The following is a 17054-nucleotide window of genomic DNA, read 5'->3' as shown; positions in this document are numbered from 1 at the left end:
AGGCTTTAGCGCTGCCCTAGCCAGTAAAATGGCTAGGGCAGCACTAAAGCACACCCATCAGAGCCTGTGATGTCACCGAACACACTGCCGGGTGGAAGCTTCTGCCTGGCAGTGTTATTGTAAACAAAAGAGACCGTGCCCTGCGTGATCTAGCGCAGGGCAAGGGAGCGCATCGGAGCATGAGAAATAAGGGTGAAAATTAAGGGTATGTCTGGGTTCAGCTCTGAACCTGGACAACCCCTTTTAATTGAAAATGTATAATGGGAGAAACCAGTAATTGTGCCTGCTATGTTTGACATGCTTATGCCACTTATTGTATTACCCCAAGGAACCATTTATACCTCTTTTTAGACAAAACAGGGGTCCTATTACGAAATGCATATTTTAAGATAAAAAGCAGGCCAAGAGGATGGAGCGTGGTATGTGCACCTTAAGGCTACCTTCGCGTGTTGTGGAAAAAGCACAGTACGCACAAAGTGTACGAGGTCAGATGATTCTCATGTACACCTTTGCATTTTTTGTTCCGTGAGGCTTTAGAAACCTGCGGCTCTTTTGTGTGGATTTTTACCCTTTTTCAATGCAAGAATGAGATCTGCACCAAAAATCACAAGCAACGCATGTGGTTTTTGGTGCGGAATTACTTAGAAATCTGCGTATTTTCTTTTTGTAAACTTGTAGCCGAATACTGACAATCTCGTGCTTTACCAGCGGACGGCCGTCTGCATTGGTACTGCTAGGAGGCTGCTTCACCGGCGAAGGATGTTTCCTCTTGACTTGGTAACCTGAGTTTTTTTTTATTTTTTTTTTGTATCGCTGATCTATGTTATGGGCAAACATTTCTTGAATACTGCTGTGCTGTATTCGCTTATTCTGAAATTGTTACAATGTGACCTGTTTGTAAAATTCATCTATTTATACACAAAGAATGTGTCAGCAGCACTTACTGATTATGTGAATGATGGAGAAAAAAAAATTTGGATTGGCATTGTTTTACACTTATATCCCCTGTACTCCAGAGTTCTGTTACAAATTCCCATACTGAATTGGCTTTTAAATTTCAAGCTAAAAGAAAAAAAAAAAACTGAATTTGGAAAAAAACAAATAAATTAACTTCCCCCTAAATGGAGTTTGTGGTATTTTATGCTGCTGTAGAGTTGGGATGGAGGTGGGTAGGTTTGCATCAGTTTCCCTCTGACCGTTGCTGCTACAGTTCTATTCAAGCATTATCTACATTGTTTCCGTCATCCACTTTCTCGAGTTGGTTACTAAATGAATATATTACAAGTTTTACACTGTGCACAAACAGCTGTGAATATTGCCGGCACCCACACCCTAGGGTCAACATTCATAGGAAACCAATTTAACGGGGAGAACTCCACACAGATGTCCTCTGGTTGCATTCGGACCCCAGTGCTGCCCAGTGACCTCTCCACTGATATAGATATTCCTCATATTCTCCATTTGGCCCGGATGACTCCAGTAGAAATAAAGCTCCCTGTTCTATTCCATCTTGGTGGCAAAGTATTAAAACTGTCCCTAGTGTAAAAAAAAAAGTACCATAAAGTCTGCTGTACAGGCCACTTCTGTTACAGTTCAGGTGTCTCCTGGCTCAGGTGGTCCCAATGACATCACCATACCACAGGCAGTTGCAATGATATTGCATTGTGGCTGCCTGTGCCAGAGGTCACTAACGCCTGTACAAGTGTTATAGTTGCTTGTTCAGGCCATTTTACTCCCTGGAAAGTCTAAGGCCTTTCACACGAGTGAGTTTTCCCTTACGCCCATGACAGCACCCTTGAGAGACCGCCTCCATCCAGGACAAGAAACAGGAACTTTCGTGGAGGGCTCATAAGGAGGAGCATGGCCCCAAGACCACCAGTTCCTGTCCTAGACAGAGGACGGTTCGTGGAGAGCAAAAAGATTTAGGCTGCAGGGCCCTTGAGAGTCCGTTTGGAGAGGGGTTACTTGTCCCGGCGTAAGTCTCCTCTAGGAGCCACTGGCGGAAGTCTGGTCCTTGCTGCTGGGGTCCGGGTTATGCCGCGCTGCCGCTATTCTGCAGTCCCGGCCGCACTGGGAAGTGTCTGGAACGCCTCTCCCTCCTGACTGTTTCAGGCGGGCCGGGGCCTCCCTCTTCGATAACGGCATTGCTGGGGGAAAAAAATCTCGCAAGACAAGCGAGATCCAGGTCTCGGCTGCGGGACTTCCGGTATTTGGAACGCACGCAACGTGCGTTCCGGAAGTAGATTTCCTATTAATGGCCGCAGATAGCTCCAGCAGGACCCAACCGAGGGAGTCTCACCCACAGGAGGCGCGCGGTCAGCAGCAGCCCAGCCAGCCTCATAGGAAGCTGGATTTGGTTTCCTGGAAATCACTCTACCCCACAGTACCATGGAGGAGTGCCCAACGTGCCGATCAGCAGGAGGGTCATGAGAGCAGACCGGTACTCCTGGTGGGGTAAGGGGGATCATTCCCCATCATGTTTTTCCTTTAGTTATGCTAAATCTCCTTTCCCTTTGTCTTGCTTTTTAGACTATAAAAGAGGGGCAAAAACCAGAGGGGAAGAATGTGCCGTCTGTAAAAAGAAACTTGCACCCTCTTGGTCAAAATTGCTATGTCAATGTTGCATTTAGAAAGTAGTGGAGGAAGTCCCCATCCCTTATGCAGAATATTAGGGATATGGTGAAGACAGAGGTTTCTGATTCTTTGAAAAATTTCAAAAAGAGCCTCCCTTCTGTAGCCTTGGGATCAGACATAGCTAATAAGACATCTGGCTCAGATCCATTAGAGAAAATGAACCAGGGGAAATCCTAGATAGCTCAGACTCGTCCCTGGATGAAGAATCCACTGGCAGACCACTTTTTTTCCCCGGATGATACGGAAGCTTTACTAAAAGCAATCCGTGCTACCATGAAGGTAGACTAATTCAGAGACCCGAGGTCCGTTCAGGATATCATGTTTGGCGACCTAGGGCAGAAAAAAAATCCAAAGTTTTTATCCGTAAATGAGAATATAAAATTTTTGATATAAAAGGAATGGAAAAAACCTGAAATTTTTTGTCCATAAAAATGTGAAAAGGAAGTATCCTTTTGAGGAGGCGGACTCATTTAATTGGGCAGGCCTCTTAAGTTGGATGCACCTGTTGCGAAGATTTCAAAAAAATCAGCTCTACTGTTTGAAGGCTTGGGTACCTTTAAAGACCCTATGGATAAGCGAGCGGAAGTTTACCTCAAAAGACCTCAGCTCAAGCTTTTGTCTTTTAAGTTATGGCTACAGGATTTGGAATCTCACATTCAGAATAAAAACCCAGAGAGATCAATTATTAGCTGTTTTTTCCCACTATTCTTAAAGCGGTAGATTTTATTTCTGACGCCTCAGCGGATGCATTGAAATTAAACGCTAGGTCAGCTGCAATCTCTAATTCAGCCAGACGAGCTATCTTTTTGGGTCCGTTTTAGACTACCTTTTGGATAGGGTTTCAGACAATAAAAAAGGATTCTCTGTCTCCAGACCCCCCAATAAACTTTTTTTTTTCGCAAAAACAAGAGTTTTTTTTTTTTATAAGAGACAGAAAAGACTAAGTCAATAAGAATAGGAAAGGCAAGGGCTTCCTGCTCTGTTACCAATCGTCCTCAGCCTCTGAACCCTCTTAGCAATGACCTGTTTCTCTCTCGTGGGCGGCAGAATTACTTCCTTCAAAGAGATGCATACTATCACATCCCTATTCATGTAGACTATCAAAAATTTCTCAGTCGCTGTTTCAATAGGAGGTCACATTCATCACCTACAATATACGGCCCTTCCTTTCAGGATTTCTCAGGCTCCTAGACTATTCACGAAAGTCATGGCAGAGGTCATGGCTCATATAAGAGAAAAAGACATTCTAGTAATTCCTTACCTAGACAATCTCTTGGGAGTAGCGGAGTCAGAAATCCTTCTCGAGTTACCTCAAAGAAGTAGTGCAGATCCTAGAAGATCTCGGCTGGCAAATAAATTGGAAAAAATCACATTTAATACCTTCCCAAATACGTGTCTTTCTTGGAATGAGTCTGGATTCGCAAAATCTACTCTGTATCCTCCCCCAAGACAAGATTCAGAGAATAATACAGGGGGTTCAGTCTCTGATGTCTACAAAAAACCCTACTATCAGGCAAGCAATGGCGGTCTTGGGCAGAATGACTTCCACTATACCAGCAATCAGTTGGAGCCAACTTTACTCCAGACCCCTTCAGTGGCAAATCCTGAAGGAATGGCAAAGTACCCTCACACTCGCCCCCCAGGTGATTCACTCTTTGCTGGTGGCTGAATCCTGTAAACCTGTCCCAGGGGCTCCCTTGGAACCAACAGAATTTTGTTACCCTTACCACCGACGCAAGTCCTTTCGGTTGGGGGGCCAGTTGCCATGGGTACCTAAGGCAAGGCGTTTAGAAAAGAAAGGAGAGTCTAGACTCTCAAAACATGAGGGAGCTGAGAGCGGTTTTTCTCGCCTTAAAAGAGTTTCTTCCTCTACTTCAGGGAAATGCTATAAAAAGTTTTTTCGGACAACGCCACAGTTGTCTCCTATTTGAACAGACAAGGAGGAACCAAATCAGAAAATCTTATGCAGTTGGCAGCAGACATTTTTTTCCCTTATAATTCCCTGTGTTCCGTCCCTTATGGCAGTACATCTAAGGGGTACGGAAAACAAGGTGGCAGATTTCCTAAGCAGAAACACGCTAGACCAGGGGGAATGGTGTCTAAATCAAATGGTCTTCAATCAAATAATTCAGCTTTGGGGTCGCCCACATCTGGACTTATTTGCTACCGGGGAAAACAGAAAGTGTAGTCTTTTTTTCTTTTTCCTCAGCGCGAGAGATTCTCCTAGAAAGGAAGCCTCTCCAAGAAAGTAGTTTCCACTTCCTTCCCTGTGTCAAAATTCAAGCAATGAAAAGGAGAAGAAGCTCCATTGGTTGGATGTAAAAAGATGCTTATCTCATTACCTGGAGGTTACTAGTCAGTGAAGGAAAACCCTAAAGCTGTTCATTCAATTTAGTGGGAAGAATAATGTTCTCGCAGCCTCTACTAAATTCCTTTCCAGATAGATTGTGAGCGCTATTACTTTGGCCTATTCTTCAGCTGGAAAGACTCCCCCGAAGGGTTTTGGTGCTCATTCCACTAGTTCAGTTTCCACCTCTTGGGCAGAAAGGGCTGACGCTAACTTAGGACAGATTTGTAGAGCAGCCACATGGCAGTCACCCTGTACCTTCTTTCGTCACTACAGACTAGACCTAAGCTCCAGAGAACAACTAGCTTTCGGTAGGAAAGTCCTCCAGGCAGTAGTTCTCTCCCCCCCCCCCTAAAAAAGGGATTTCTATTCTAGTCGTCTCTCAAGGGTGCTGTCATGGGCGTAAGGGAAATTTTAAGATTACACTCACCGGTAATCACTTTTCCATAAGCCCATGACAGCACCTGGGGTTTATTCCCACCCTATATGGAGATAATATAAATTTCTTTAAAAAAAAAAAAAAAAAAGTGTGTATTTTCTGTAAGAGTGTATTCTAGGACAAGTTCTTGTGGTTAACTGGTGGTCTTGGGGCCATGCTCCTCCTTATGAGCTCTCCACGAAAGTTCCTGTTTCCTGTCCTGGATGGAGGCGGTCTCTCAAGGGTGCTGTCATGGGCTTATGGAAAAGTGATTACCGGTGAGTGTAATCTTAAATTTCCTTACAGGTGCAATGCTTGATGTGAACCCATAGCACCCGCACTGAATCCTGACCCATTCATTTTAAATGGGTCTGTGTACATTTCTTTCTTTATTTATTTATTTTTTCCCCACACACACATCAGTTCTGCATTGCATGAAAAACACAGCATGTTCTATATTCTGACCTAATCCGTCACGCTTGTGTGAAAGATGCCTAAGGTATACCAATACACCTTAGACTTTTCTTTGCCATTCATCAGCACAGTGAGCACTTTGAACGGCAAGAGCAGTGATGCTGCTGCCTGAAACGACCAATAAAAAAAAAAAAAAAAAAAAAAAGCTCCTCACAAGGAGATTTGCCATTGGTTGGTTTGGGTGGCTGCCACAGGAATACAGGTAACTGCAGCAGGGGGTGCTGGAAGGAGGAGGGCTAGCTCCCAGGGTTGTTATAGTAAGGAGAGCTGCCCAAGGACTCTGGGAAACATGGCAGTGGTGGAGCTGAATCCTACAGCCCAGGCATCATGATAGACCTGCAGAAGAAGGCGACGGCGCAGGGTGTAATGTATGTGGGATCATTGCACACTGCACCACACATATACACTCACCTAAAGAATTATTAGGAACACCATACTAATACGGTGTTGGACCCCCTTTTGCCTTCAGAACTGCCTTAATTCTACGTGGCATTGATTCAACAAGGTGCTGATAGCATTCTTTAGAAATGTTGGCCCATATTGATAGGATAGCATCTTGCAGTTGATGGAGATTTGAGGGATGCACATCCAGGGAAGCTCCCGTTCCACCACATCCCAAAGATGCTCTATTGGGTTGAGATCTGGTGACTGTGGGGGCCATTTTAGTACAGTGAACTCATTGTCATGTTCAAGAAACCAATTTGAAATGATTCGAGCTTTGTGACATGGTGCATTATCCTGCTGGAAGTAGCCATCAGAGCCATGTTCTCATTCTGTTTACGCCAAATTCGGACTCCATTTGAATGTCTCAACAGAAATCGAGACTCATCAGACCAGCAACATTTTTCCAGTCTTCAACAGTCCAATTTTGGTGAGCTCGTGCAAATTGTAGCCTCTTTTTCCTATTTGTAGTGGAGATGAGTGGTACCCGGTGGGGTCTTCTGCTGTTGTAGCCCATCCGCCTCAAGGTTGTGCATGTTGTGGCTTCACAAATGCTTTGCTGCATACCTCGGTTGTAACGAGTGGTTATTTCAGTCAACTTTGCTCTTCTATCAGCTTGAATCAGTCGGCCCATTCTCCTCTGACCTCTATCATCCACAAGGCATTTTTGCCCACAGGACTGCCGCATACTGGATGTTTTTCCCTTTTCACACCATTCTTTGTAAACCCTAGAAATGGTTGTGCGTGAAAATCCCAGTAACTGAGCAGATTGTGAAATACTCAGACCGGCCCGTCTGGCACCAACAACCATGCCATGCTCAAAATCACCTTTCTTTCCCATTCTGACATTCAGTTTGGAGTTCAGGAGATTGTCTTGACCAGGACCACACCCCTAAATGCATTGAATCAACTGCCATGTGATTGGTTGACTAGATAATTGCAGTAATGAGAAATAGAACAGGTGTTCCTAATAATTCTTTAGGTGAGTGTACAGTGAATGCAGGCAAGATATTATAGTCCATATCGGACTGTACTTTATCACTTGGCTATAATCGCTTGATGTTAATTAGACCAGTAATGGTCTAATAAATAGTAAATCCCCACCTCTTGGGCCCCATTCACATCCCTGCTATATGTTGTTCTGCTCATCTAACAGAGCAGAAAAACGAAAATAACGGAAGTGCTGGATTGGGCACGTAAGGGTGGGTTTTTGTCATATGTTCAACATACACAAAGAATACGTTAACTGATGCCTCATGACAGATGGTTCCAGTGCAAAGAAAAAAAAAATTTATATATATATTTCTGCAGGATGGGAAAGTGTATTGTACCACATTTTTCCATCCTGTGAAGTCCAGCAAAAAAAAAAAAAAACATGGGCCATATATATTTTTATTTACAATTGAACTCTATGGTGACGGATGCCACAGTATGGCATCTGTCTGAGGCGTCGTCTCAACATATACTTTTCTTTTTTAGCATTAAATATATGACAAAAATGTGATGTGAACCCAGCCTGACTGACAGGGAAGAAGCTGAACAGACTCCGATGGAGTACATTTGTGATCCTGTCTTTCTACGGCATCCCCCTTCATGACGGCACCAAAATGGAGGTTGTTCCCCTTGTCGCTCTAGGGACAGGAAACAGGTTTAAAAGGGCCCCTCCCCTCACACACCCCGTGGTTTCCTGTCCCTACAGGACGAGAGGATGAAGGGGGCCGGTCGATCAGACCTCCTGTGGTCTCCTTCCTCCTGGCGCCGCCCCCCTCCCCCCCAGGCCAGTACTCTCATCCAGTTCAGCTGCTCGGGGGGCTCTGAGCAGGCTTCGGGCTCTTTACTTATGCAGCCGTGTCATGTGGCCAGCTGGGCTTGGAGCGCTGTTTGGTAGAGGGATTCTTTTCCACACGTCGAACGCCTCTCCAGTCTGTGTTTGCTCCACGCTCACTCAGATTACAGGCACCATGGAAGCAGATCGTGCCGACCCTGCAGAAGCCCAGAAGACGTCTGTAACAGTGAGTAAGGTGGTATATCCACCAGGGCTGAGTCGTCGGCAAAAAATGAGCTGACTCCTACTAGATTTAAATTGGAATTAAAAAAAAGCAAGTTTAAATGTCCCAATTCACAAAAAGTTATAATTAATTACCGTATTTTTCGCCCTATAAGACGCACCTAGGTTTTTGAGGAGGAAAATAAGAAAAAAATTTTTTTGGGCCAAATGGTGTGCTTTTGGTGGGTTTTGAATTAATGGTGGTCTGTGGATGGCACTGTTATGGGGGCATCTGTGGATGGCACATATATAGCATCTTATCTTATGTGTCATCCACAGATCCCCCCCCCCCCCCCCCCCCCCATAACAGTGTCCCTGTCTAGTGAATGGGGGCCGGCGTCTGTTTCTGTAATGGCAGCGGGGCCCGGTGCCTGCTTCATTCATAAAGTAGGCGGAGCAGGCTCGTGACTTAGTGAGTTACGCTACGAGCGCCCACCCGGCCTCCTGACTGCCAAGAAGTTAGTAGTACAGCGCTAGATTTAAGATGATTGGAATACTTTAACAATACCCACAAGTTAGATATGATTACCGTATACTACAGTGAGCGGGGCCCGATGTAGTAGAATACAGTGACTGCACCGGGCCCCACTGCCATTACAGAAACAGATGCCGACCCCCAGCCCCTCCTCCCTCTCAGCCTATTCACCGGACGGTCGCAGCATTCCCCCTATAAGACACACTGCTATTTTCCCCCCACTTTTGCGAAAAATACAGTACTTCTCTACTGTAAGAATAAATGCCAATGCATGCAGTGCGTCACATTACCGCAAAACGAACATGTTAAGTGACCATGAAGCAGCATGCTTTTCATATGCTTCACTATATGGCACGCAATGCAGTTAAGGAGCGGCAATACTTATACTTTCCATTGTGTTGTGTTCTGCTGTTACAGGGAAGGCAATGCCCATGGTTAACCTAGCCTCACACTGATAACTGATTAAGTGAATATGTTTTTTGCAGGACTAGACACTTGTATAAGTGAAGGGAATGGATAGTCAATAGTTCAAGACTGAAGCTGTAAACCATTTGAAAAACTGCTGTCATTCAGCTAAGGCTATAAAAACTTGTAAACTCAGATTGTTAGCTTAAACTTTAAACATGACTATGGGATTCTACTAGGGAAATCATGTTTTAAAATAAATGCCCCTTCCTGGATCCTCCCACTGCCCTATCTTCAGCAGAAGATCAGCACACAAAAGGAGAAGGCAGCAGCTTCCTAGCCAGTAGTTCTGTGGTAATGACATGTATGTTGCCTTTCTTTCCTTCAAAGAATGTATAAAATACATTCGCATATTAAATAGTCGTCGGAAGTACCAAAAACTGAGGAGTTGGAGCATTTATCTACCGACTCCACAGCCCTGATATCCACCCATTCCTCTTCCCATCACTGTTTTCTTATAAGGTTCTCTGTCCCCCTTTTTTTTTTTCAGGGGGGTCAAAAGAGCCTTTAGGGAGGGAGGAGATAGAACAAAACCTGGGCTGCCTCTTATGTGCTGTATTCCCTTACCTAACTCATATAGACGCCCTATCTGTAACACCTGTATAGGGACTGTAGTTAGGGAGGAACGGTCAGCTATGATGCAGGACATTAGGTCCATGATTAGGGAAGAGATTCGCTCTTCTATGGCCGAAAAACATTCCCTTGCTGAACTGTGCCCTAGCGCGGCTCCCGCTAAGCGCCCTAGAATCTCTGCTGAATCCTCCTCCGATGCTGACGACACCCCTATGGCTGTCGGTGGTTCCTCAGACATAGTATGCGAGGAAGCGTTAATTTTAACCTAAATTTTTTTCCCTTAGTCCTAACAGCAGCACAAGTGGGGAGTTCTCCCCTGTGAAACTGGTAGGACAGGTGGAATTTTTATTGATTAAAATTGCTACCAAGACAATTAAACAATTAACCCACCCCCTATAAAAGGGACGCCCGCCCTTAAACCAGTGCTTTAATCAGCAAGTACACAAACAAAAATAGGGTGGGAAATTTGTGTGCTGCTGTTAGGACTAAGGAAAAACAAATTTACGTTAAAATTAACGCTTCCCTTACGTCCTAACCAGCAGCACAAGTGGGGACCTAGCAATGAGTGACAGACAAATTGCGAGGGTTTCCCCTTTTTTTATGAGAGGGCAGCACTGAGAATGGTACGTCCAAATGCCACTCCCTCAGAGCGCCTAGAATCTAGGCAGTAATGCTTTGTTCTAGCGGGACCAAACTTTTCTCCACGTACGAAGTAGATACTGTCCTTGTAGAGTGGGCAGTGACAAAAGGATGGAGGAGCCATCCCCTGGGCAAGAAAAGCTTCATGGATTGCCTTTTTTACCCATCTACTCAGAGGGTTTAGAGGCTTTTAGACCTTTGTTTTTCCCCGACAAAGACAGCAGGAGGTGTTCTGATCTTCTGAAGTCCGCAGTTCTGTTCAGGTAGATTCTGAGATTTCTTGAAATGTCCAAGGAATGGAGGGCTTCTTCCTCTGGAGATGAGGGAGAGGGACATAAAACCGGTAAGGTGATGGTCTGATTAGTATTTCTAAATGATGGTACCTTAGGGACAAAGATCCCGGAGAGGATAGCCCCTTCAGAACCACAGATAAATCACATTCAGGGCTAGGTAGGTCTCAGGATTCTAGGTTTTAGTCTTTCGGCTCCTTTGAGGAACCTCCTGAATAGGGGATCTTGAGCTAAAGGTCTGCCTAAACAGGCAGAAAGCACACTGGTATGAACTCTGAGCGTTGACGGGCTTAGACCCTTGTCCAGGACATCCTGCAGAAACTGTAGAATCTCTGAAAGAGGATGATCTGAGGGTACAATCTCTTTATCAGCACACCACTGAATAAAGATATTTTATATCTTTGAGTAAGCTTTGCTTGTAGACTCTGTCCTGGAGTGTGAAATGGTTCTCAAGACCTCCGCAGAAAGCCCTCTAGCTTCTCGTAGGGACCTGTCAATCTCCAGGCTGTCAGATTGAGTTTCCTCAGATCTAGGCAGGGGCCTGTGTCCTGATACACCTTGTCCTGCGTTAGGGGAAGTCTCCAATATATACCCCGACTCATCTTCATGAGCTGGGTGAACCAAGACCTCTTCGGCCAGAATGGTATTATCGCAATGACCGGGGTCTGGTCTTGCTTGATTTTCGTCAATACCCTTGGTATCATGGAAATTGGAGGGAATATGTAAGCCAGCCTGAACCTTCATGTTATGGACAGAGCATTTATCGCCAGAGGATGGTCCTCCTTGTAGAGGGAGCAGAATCTGTCCACCTTGGCGTTCAATCGGGTTGCCATCAAGTCGCTCTCTGGAGTACCCCACCGGAGAGTGATCTGGGTGAAAACGTCTTTGTTCAATGACCATTCGCCTGGAACTGGCAGACCCAGGCTCAGCCGATCTGCAACTACGTTGAGATTCCCTCTGATGTGAACAGCCGAAAGGTGGGATAGACTGGTTTCTGCCCAAGCAAGAATTAAACCAACTTCCTGGAGGAGAGGTTGAGATCTTGTGCCTCCCTGTCTGTTAATGTAAGCGACTACAGTCGTATTGTCCGAGCGGACTCTTACCGCCTTCCTGCGGATAAGAGGAGCAAAGTGGTAGAGAGCGAGACGAACTGCTCTCAATTCTCTCAGATCAGATGAGAGAAGCCTCTCCTGCGGACTCCAGGTACCTTGTACTGGATTCTCCTCCAGATGGGCTCCCTAACCTAGAAGGGAGGCATCTGTGGTCAACATGATCCAATGAGGTTGAATCAAGGACCTCCCATCTGATAGGTTCCTCCACCACCTGAGGAAGGAACGGACTTCGGTAGACAGGGAGTGCGTTTTGTCCAACCCCTTGGGGTTGCGATTCCAGACTGCTAACACTTCTTCCTGAAGTGGACGTAGGTGCCATAGGGCCCAAGGAACTGCTTCCGCAGATGCCGACATGTGGCCTAACATCTTCATGAGTGTTCTGATGGACACCCACCGAGGTGCCATGAGGAACTGCGCGTCTCTTATCACTCGATCCTTCCTCTCTGGAGCGAGGGAAAGGGTCATCCGTTCGGAGTCTACAAGAAAACCCAGGAACATCCTGGAAATAGATGAAACGATCTCCAATTTTTCCCAGTTTATGAGCCAGCCCAAGCGCTGGAGAGCCAGCTGAAGAGGAGATAAAAGAACGTCTAGAGTGGCGGTTTTAAGAAGCCAGTCGTCTAGGTATTGCACGATTTCTAGCCCTAGTAGCCCGAGTTGGGCGACAACCGGAGCCACAACTTTTGTGAAAGTGTGGGGAGCGGAAGAAATGCCAAAAAGGCAGCACAGCAAACTGGTAATGTTTAAAAATCTCCTGTGAGCTGGGTGAAAGGCGATATGAAGGTAAGCATCCTTCAGATCTACGGTGATCATTAGATCGCCGGGGTTTAGGATGCTGATGAGTGATCGAATGGTCTCCATTCTAAAGCGCTTTGGTTTCATGAACCGATTTAGGCAACGCAGGTCTATGATCATGCGCCAATCGCCCGACTGCTTCGGACTAGAAAAACGGGGGAGTATACTCCCAGCCCTTGTTCGCGAGGAGGAACTTCCTCTAGGGCCCTTTTTTTTGAACATAGAGGACAGAATCCTCTAAGACTGTCTGGTTTAGGGTTCTGGTTAAAACAAATTTCTCTTGGGGAGAGGACAGAAAATCTATTTTGTACCCCCACATAAATATTTCTAGGACCCACTGGTCCGGAATATTTTGCAGCCAGGCCTGCTGAAATAAACTTAGACGACCTCCAACCGGAGGGGAACTGAAATTCTGAGCATCGCACAGACGATTTGGAAAGGAAGGTAATCGGGAGAGTCATAGATCTGCTTTACGGTCTTTTCCACGACCGCACGACTCCTGACGTCTCGGAAACCTTGAGGGGCCCTGGGTTCTAGAACTTCTGGGCCTACTCCGGCCCCGAAAGGATTGTTGGGGGAGGGACTTCCCCTTTTTATCCGCCAGGCTCTCCATTATCTTATCTTATTCTGAACCAAACAGTCTTCCTGGTTCATATGGTAAGCCACACAGATTGAATTTGGAGGCATTATCGGCAACCCAGGGACGCAACCATAGGGGCTGCCGACTGGCGGAAGAGAGCCATGCCTTTGGCGGCTAATTTCAGGTGCTGTGTGAAAGCGTCACACAAAAAGTCAGTTCCAAGGAGTAAGGTCTTGAACTGGTCTAGCACGTCAGTTCTGGAGACTCCAGATTCCAGGTCCGACTGAATTCTGAGAACACGGGACCGAACAAACTCCGTGACTTCTGAGAAAGCAACTGAAGCAGAGGCTGCGGCTGCGCCTCAGAGTGCACTCGGCCCTCCGATCTAATGGATCCTGAAGGTTGCTTCCGTCATCAGAAGGAACTAAGGTCCTCTTAGACAACTTTGAGATCGCCATATCAACCTTCGGAGGCGGTACCCACAGTTCTGATTCCGACTCCTGGAGAGGAAACATCAGTTTAAATCTCTTTGTGAGAACTGGACCTTCTTCAGGATGCTTCCATTATAAGCTTTTTTTTTTTTATCTTTATCCACTTTAACCACTTCAGCCCCCCAGTGCTTAAACACCCTGAAAGACCAGGCCACTTTTTACACTTCTGACCTACACTACTTTCACCGTTTATTGCTCGGTCATGCAACTTACCACCCAAATGAATTTTACCTCCTTTTCTTCTCACTAATAGAGCTTTCATTTGGTGGTATTTCATTGCTGCTGACATTTTTACTTTTTTTGTTATTAATCGAAATTTAACGATTTTTTTTGCAAAAAAAATGACATTTTTCACTTTCAGTTGTAAAATTTTGCAAAAAAAACGAGATCCATATAGAAATTTTGCTCTAAATTTATAGTTCTACATGTCTTTGATAAAAAAAAAATGTTTGGGTAAAAAAAAAATGGTTTGGGTAAAAGTTATAGCGTTTACAAACTATGGTACAAAAATGTGAATTTCCGCTTTTTGAAGCAGCTCTGACTTTCTGAGCACCTGTCATGTTTCCTGAGGTTCTACAATGGCCAGACAGTACAAACACCCCACAAATGACCCCATTTCGGAAAGTACACACCCTAAGGTATTCGCTGATGGGCATAGTGAGTTCATAGAACTTTTTATTTTTTGTCACAAGTTAGCGGAAAATGATGATTTTTTTTTTTTTTTCTTACAAAGTCTCATATTCCACTAACTTGTGACAAAAAATAAAAACTTCTATGAACTCACTATGCCCATCACGAAATACCTTGGGGTCTCTTCTTTCCAAAATGGGGTCACTTGTGGGGTAGTTATACTGCCCTGGCATTCTAGGGGCCCAAATGTGTGGTAAGGAGTTTGAAATCAAATTCTGTAAAAAATGACCTGTGAAATCCGAAAGGTGCTCTTTGGAATATGGGCCCCTTTGCCCACCTAGGCTGCAAAAAAGTGTCACACATCTGGTATCTCCGTACTCAGGAGAAGGTGGGGAATGTGTTTTGGGGTGTCTTTTTACATATACCCATGCTGGGTGAGATAAATATCTTGGTCAAATGCCAACTTTGTATAAAAAAATGGGAAAAGTTGTCTTTTGCCAAGATATTTCTCTCACCCAGCATGGGTATATGTAAAATGACACCCCAAAACACATTCCCCACCTTCTCCTGAGTACGGAGATACCAGATGTGTGACACTTTTTTGCAGCCTAGGTGGGCAAAGGGGCCCATATTCCAAAGAGCACCTTTCGGATTTCACAGGTCATTTTTTACAGAATTTGATTTCAAACTCCTTACCACACATTTGGGCCCCTAGAATGCCAGGGCAGTATAACTACCGCACAAGTGACCCCATTTTGGAAAGAAGACACCCCAAGGTATTCCGTGAGGGGCATGGCAAGTTCCTAGAATTTTTTATTTTTTGTCACAAGTTAGTGGAAAATGATGATTTTTTTTTTTCATACAAAGTCTCATATTCCACTAACTTGTGACAAAAAATAAAAACTTCCATGAACTCACTATGCCCATTAGCGAATACCTTGGGGTCTCTTCTTTCCAAAATGGGGTCACTTGTGGGGTAGTTATACTGCCCTGGCATTCTAGGGGCCCAAATGTGTGGTAAGGAGTTTGAAATCAAATTCTGTAAAAAATGACCTGTGAAATCCGAAAGGTGCTCTTTGGAATATGGGCCCCTTTGCCCACCTAGGCTGCAAAAAAGTGTCACACATCTGGTATTGCCGTACTCAGGAGAAGGTGGGGAATGTGTTTTGGGGTGTCATTTTACATATACCCATGCTGGGTGAGATAAATATCTTGGTCAAATGCCAACTTTGTATAAAAAAATGGGAAAAGTTGTCTTTTGCCAAGATATTTCTCTCACCCAGCATGGGTATATGTAAAATGACACCCCAAAACACATTCCCCAACTTCTCCTGAGTACGGCGATACCAGATGTGTGACACTTTTTTGCAGCCTAGATGCGCAAAGGTGCCCAAATTCCTTTTAGGAGGGCATTTTTAGACATTTGGATACCAGACTTCTTCTCACGCTTTGGGGCCCCTAGAATGCCAGGGCAGTATAAATACCCCACATGTGACCCCATTTTGGAAATAAGACACCCCAAGGTATTCAATGAGGGGCATGGCGAGTTCATAGAAATTTTTTTTTTTTGGCACAAGTTAGCGGAAATTGATATTTTTAATTTTTTTCTCACAAAGTCTCCCGTTCCGCTAACTTGGGACAAAAATTTCAATCTTTCATGGACTCAATATGCCCCTCACGGAATACCTGGGGGTGTCTTCTTTCCGAAATGGGGTCACATGTGGGGTATTTATACTGCCCTGGCATTCTAGGGGCCCTAAAGCGTGAGAAGAAGTCTGGAATATAAATGTCTAAAAAATTTTACGCATTTGGATTCCGTGAGGGGTATGGTGAGTTCATGTGAGATTTAATTTTTTGACACAAGTTAGTGGAATATGAGACTTTGTAAGAAAAAAAAAAAAAAAAATCCGCTAACTTGGGCCAAAAAAATGTCTGAATGGAGCCTTACAGAGGGGTGATCAATGACAGAGGGGTGATCAATGACAGGGGGGTGATCAATGACAGGGGGGTGATCAATGACAGGGGGGGTGATCAATGACAGGGGGGGTGATCAATGACAGGGGGGGTGATCAATGACAGGGGGGTGATCAATGACAGGGGGGGTGTTCAATGACAGGGGGGGTGATCAATGACAGGGGGGTGATCAGGGAGTCTATATGGGGTGATCACCACAGTCATTGATCATGCCCCTGTAAGGCTTCATTCAGACGTCCGGATGCGTTTTGCGGATCCGATCCATCTATCAGTGCATCCGTAAAAATCATGCAGACATCTGAATGGAGCTTGACAGGGGGGTAATCAATGACAGGGGGTTGATCAGGGAGTCTATATGGGGTGATAACCACAGTCATTGATCACGCCCCTGTAAGGCTTCATTCAGACGTCCGTATGCGTTTTGCGGATCCGATCCATCTATCAGTGGATCCATAAAAATCATGCGGACATCTGAATGGAGCTTTACAGGGGGTTGATCAATGACAGGGGGGTAATCAATGACAGTGGGGTAATCAATGACAGGGGGGTGATCAGGGAGTCTATATGGGGTGATCAGGGGCTAATAAGGGGTTAATAAGTGACGGGGGGGGGGGGTGTAGTGGTGCTTGGTGCTACTTTACTGAGCTACCTGTGTCCTCTGGTGGTCGA

The 17054-nt window shown here is 45.2% G+C and overlaps 1 long non-coding RNA gene across 1 annotated transcript; it reads left to right on the top strand.

The window, feature by feature from the left end:
* Positions 1–1672: 1672 nt before the first annotated feature.
* On the top strand, positions 1673–16633 carry LOC120995357. The gene is made up of 3 exons (XR_005777577.1): positions 1673–1767; positions 7080–7085; positions 16619–16633. It is a non-coding gene; the product is annotated as an uncharacterized LOC120995357 (long non-coding RNA).
* The last annotated feature ends 421 nt before the right edge of the window (positions 16634–17054 follow it).

This window comes from Bufo bufo, chromosome 3 (genome assembly GCF_905171765.1).
Source record: "Bufo bufo chromosome 3, aBufBuf1.1, whole genome shotgun sequence".
NCBI classification, from domain to species: Eukaryota; Metazoa; Chordata; class Amphibia; order Anura; family Bufonidae; genus Bufo; species Bufo bufo.
This window is presented reverse-complemented; position numbering and strand designations above follow the sequence as displayed.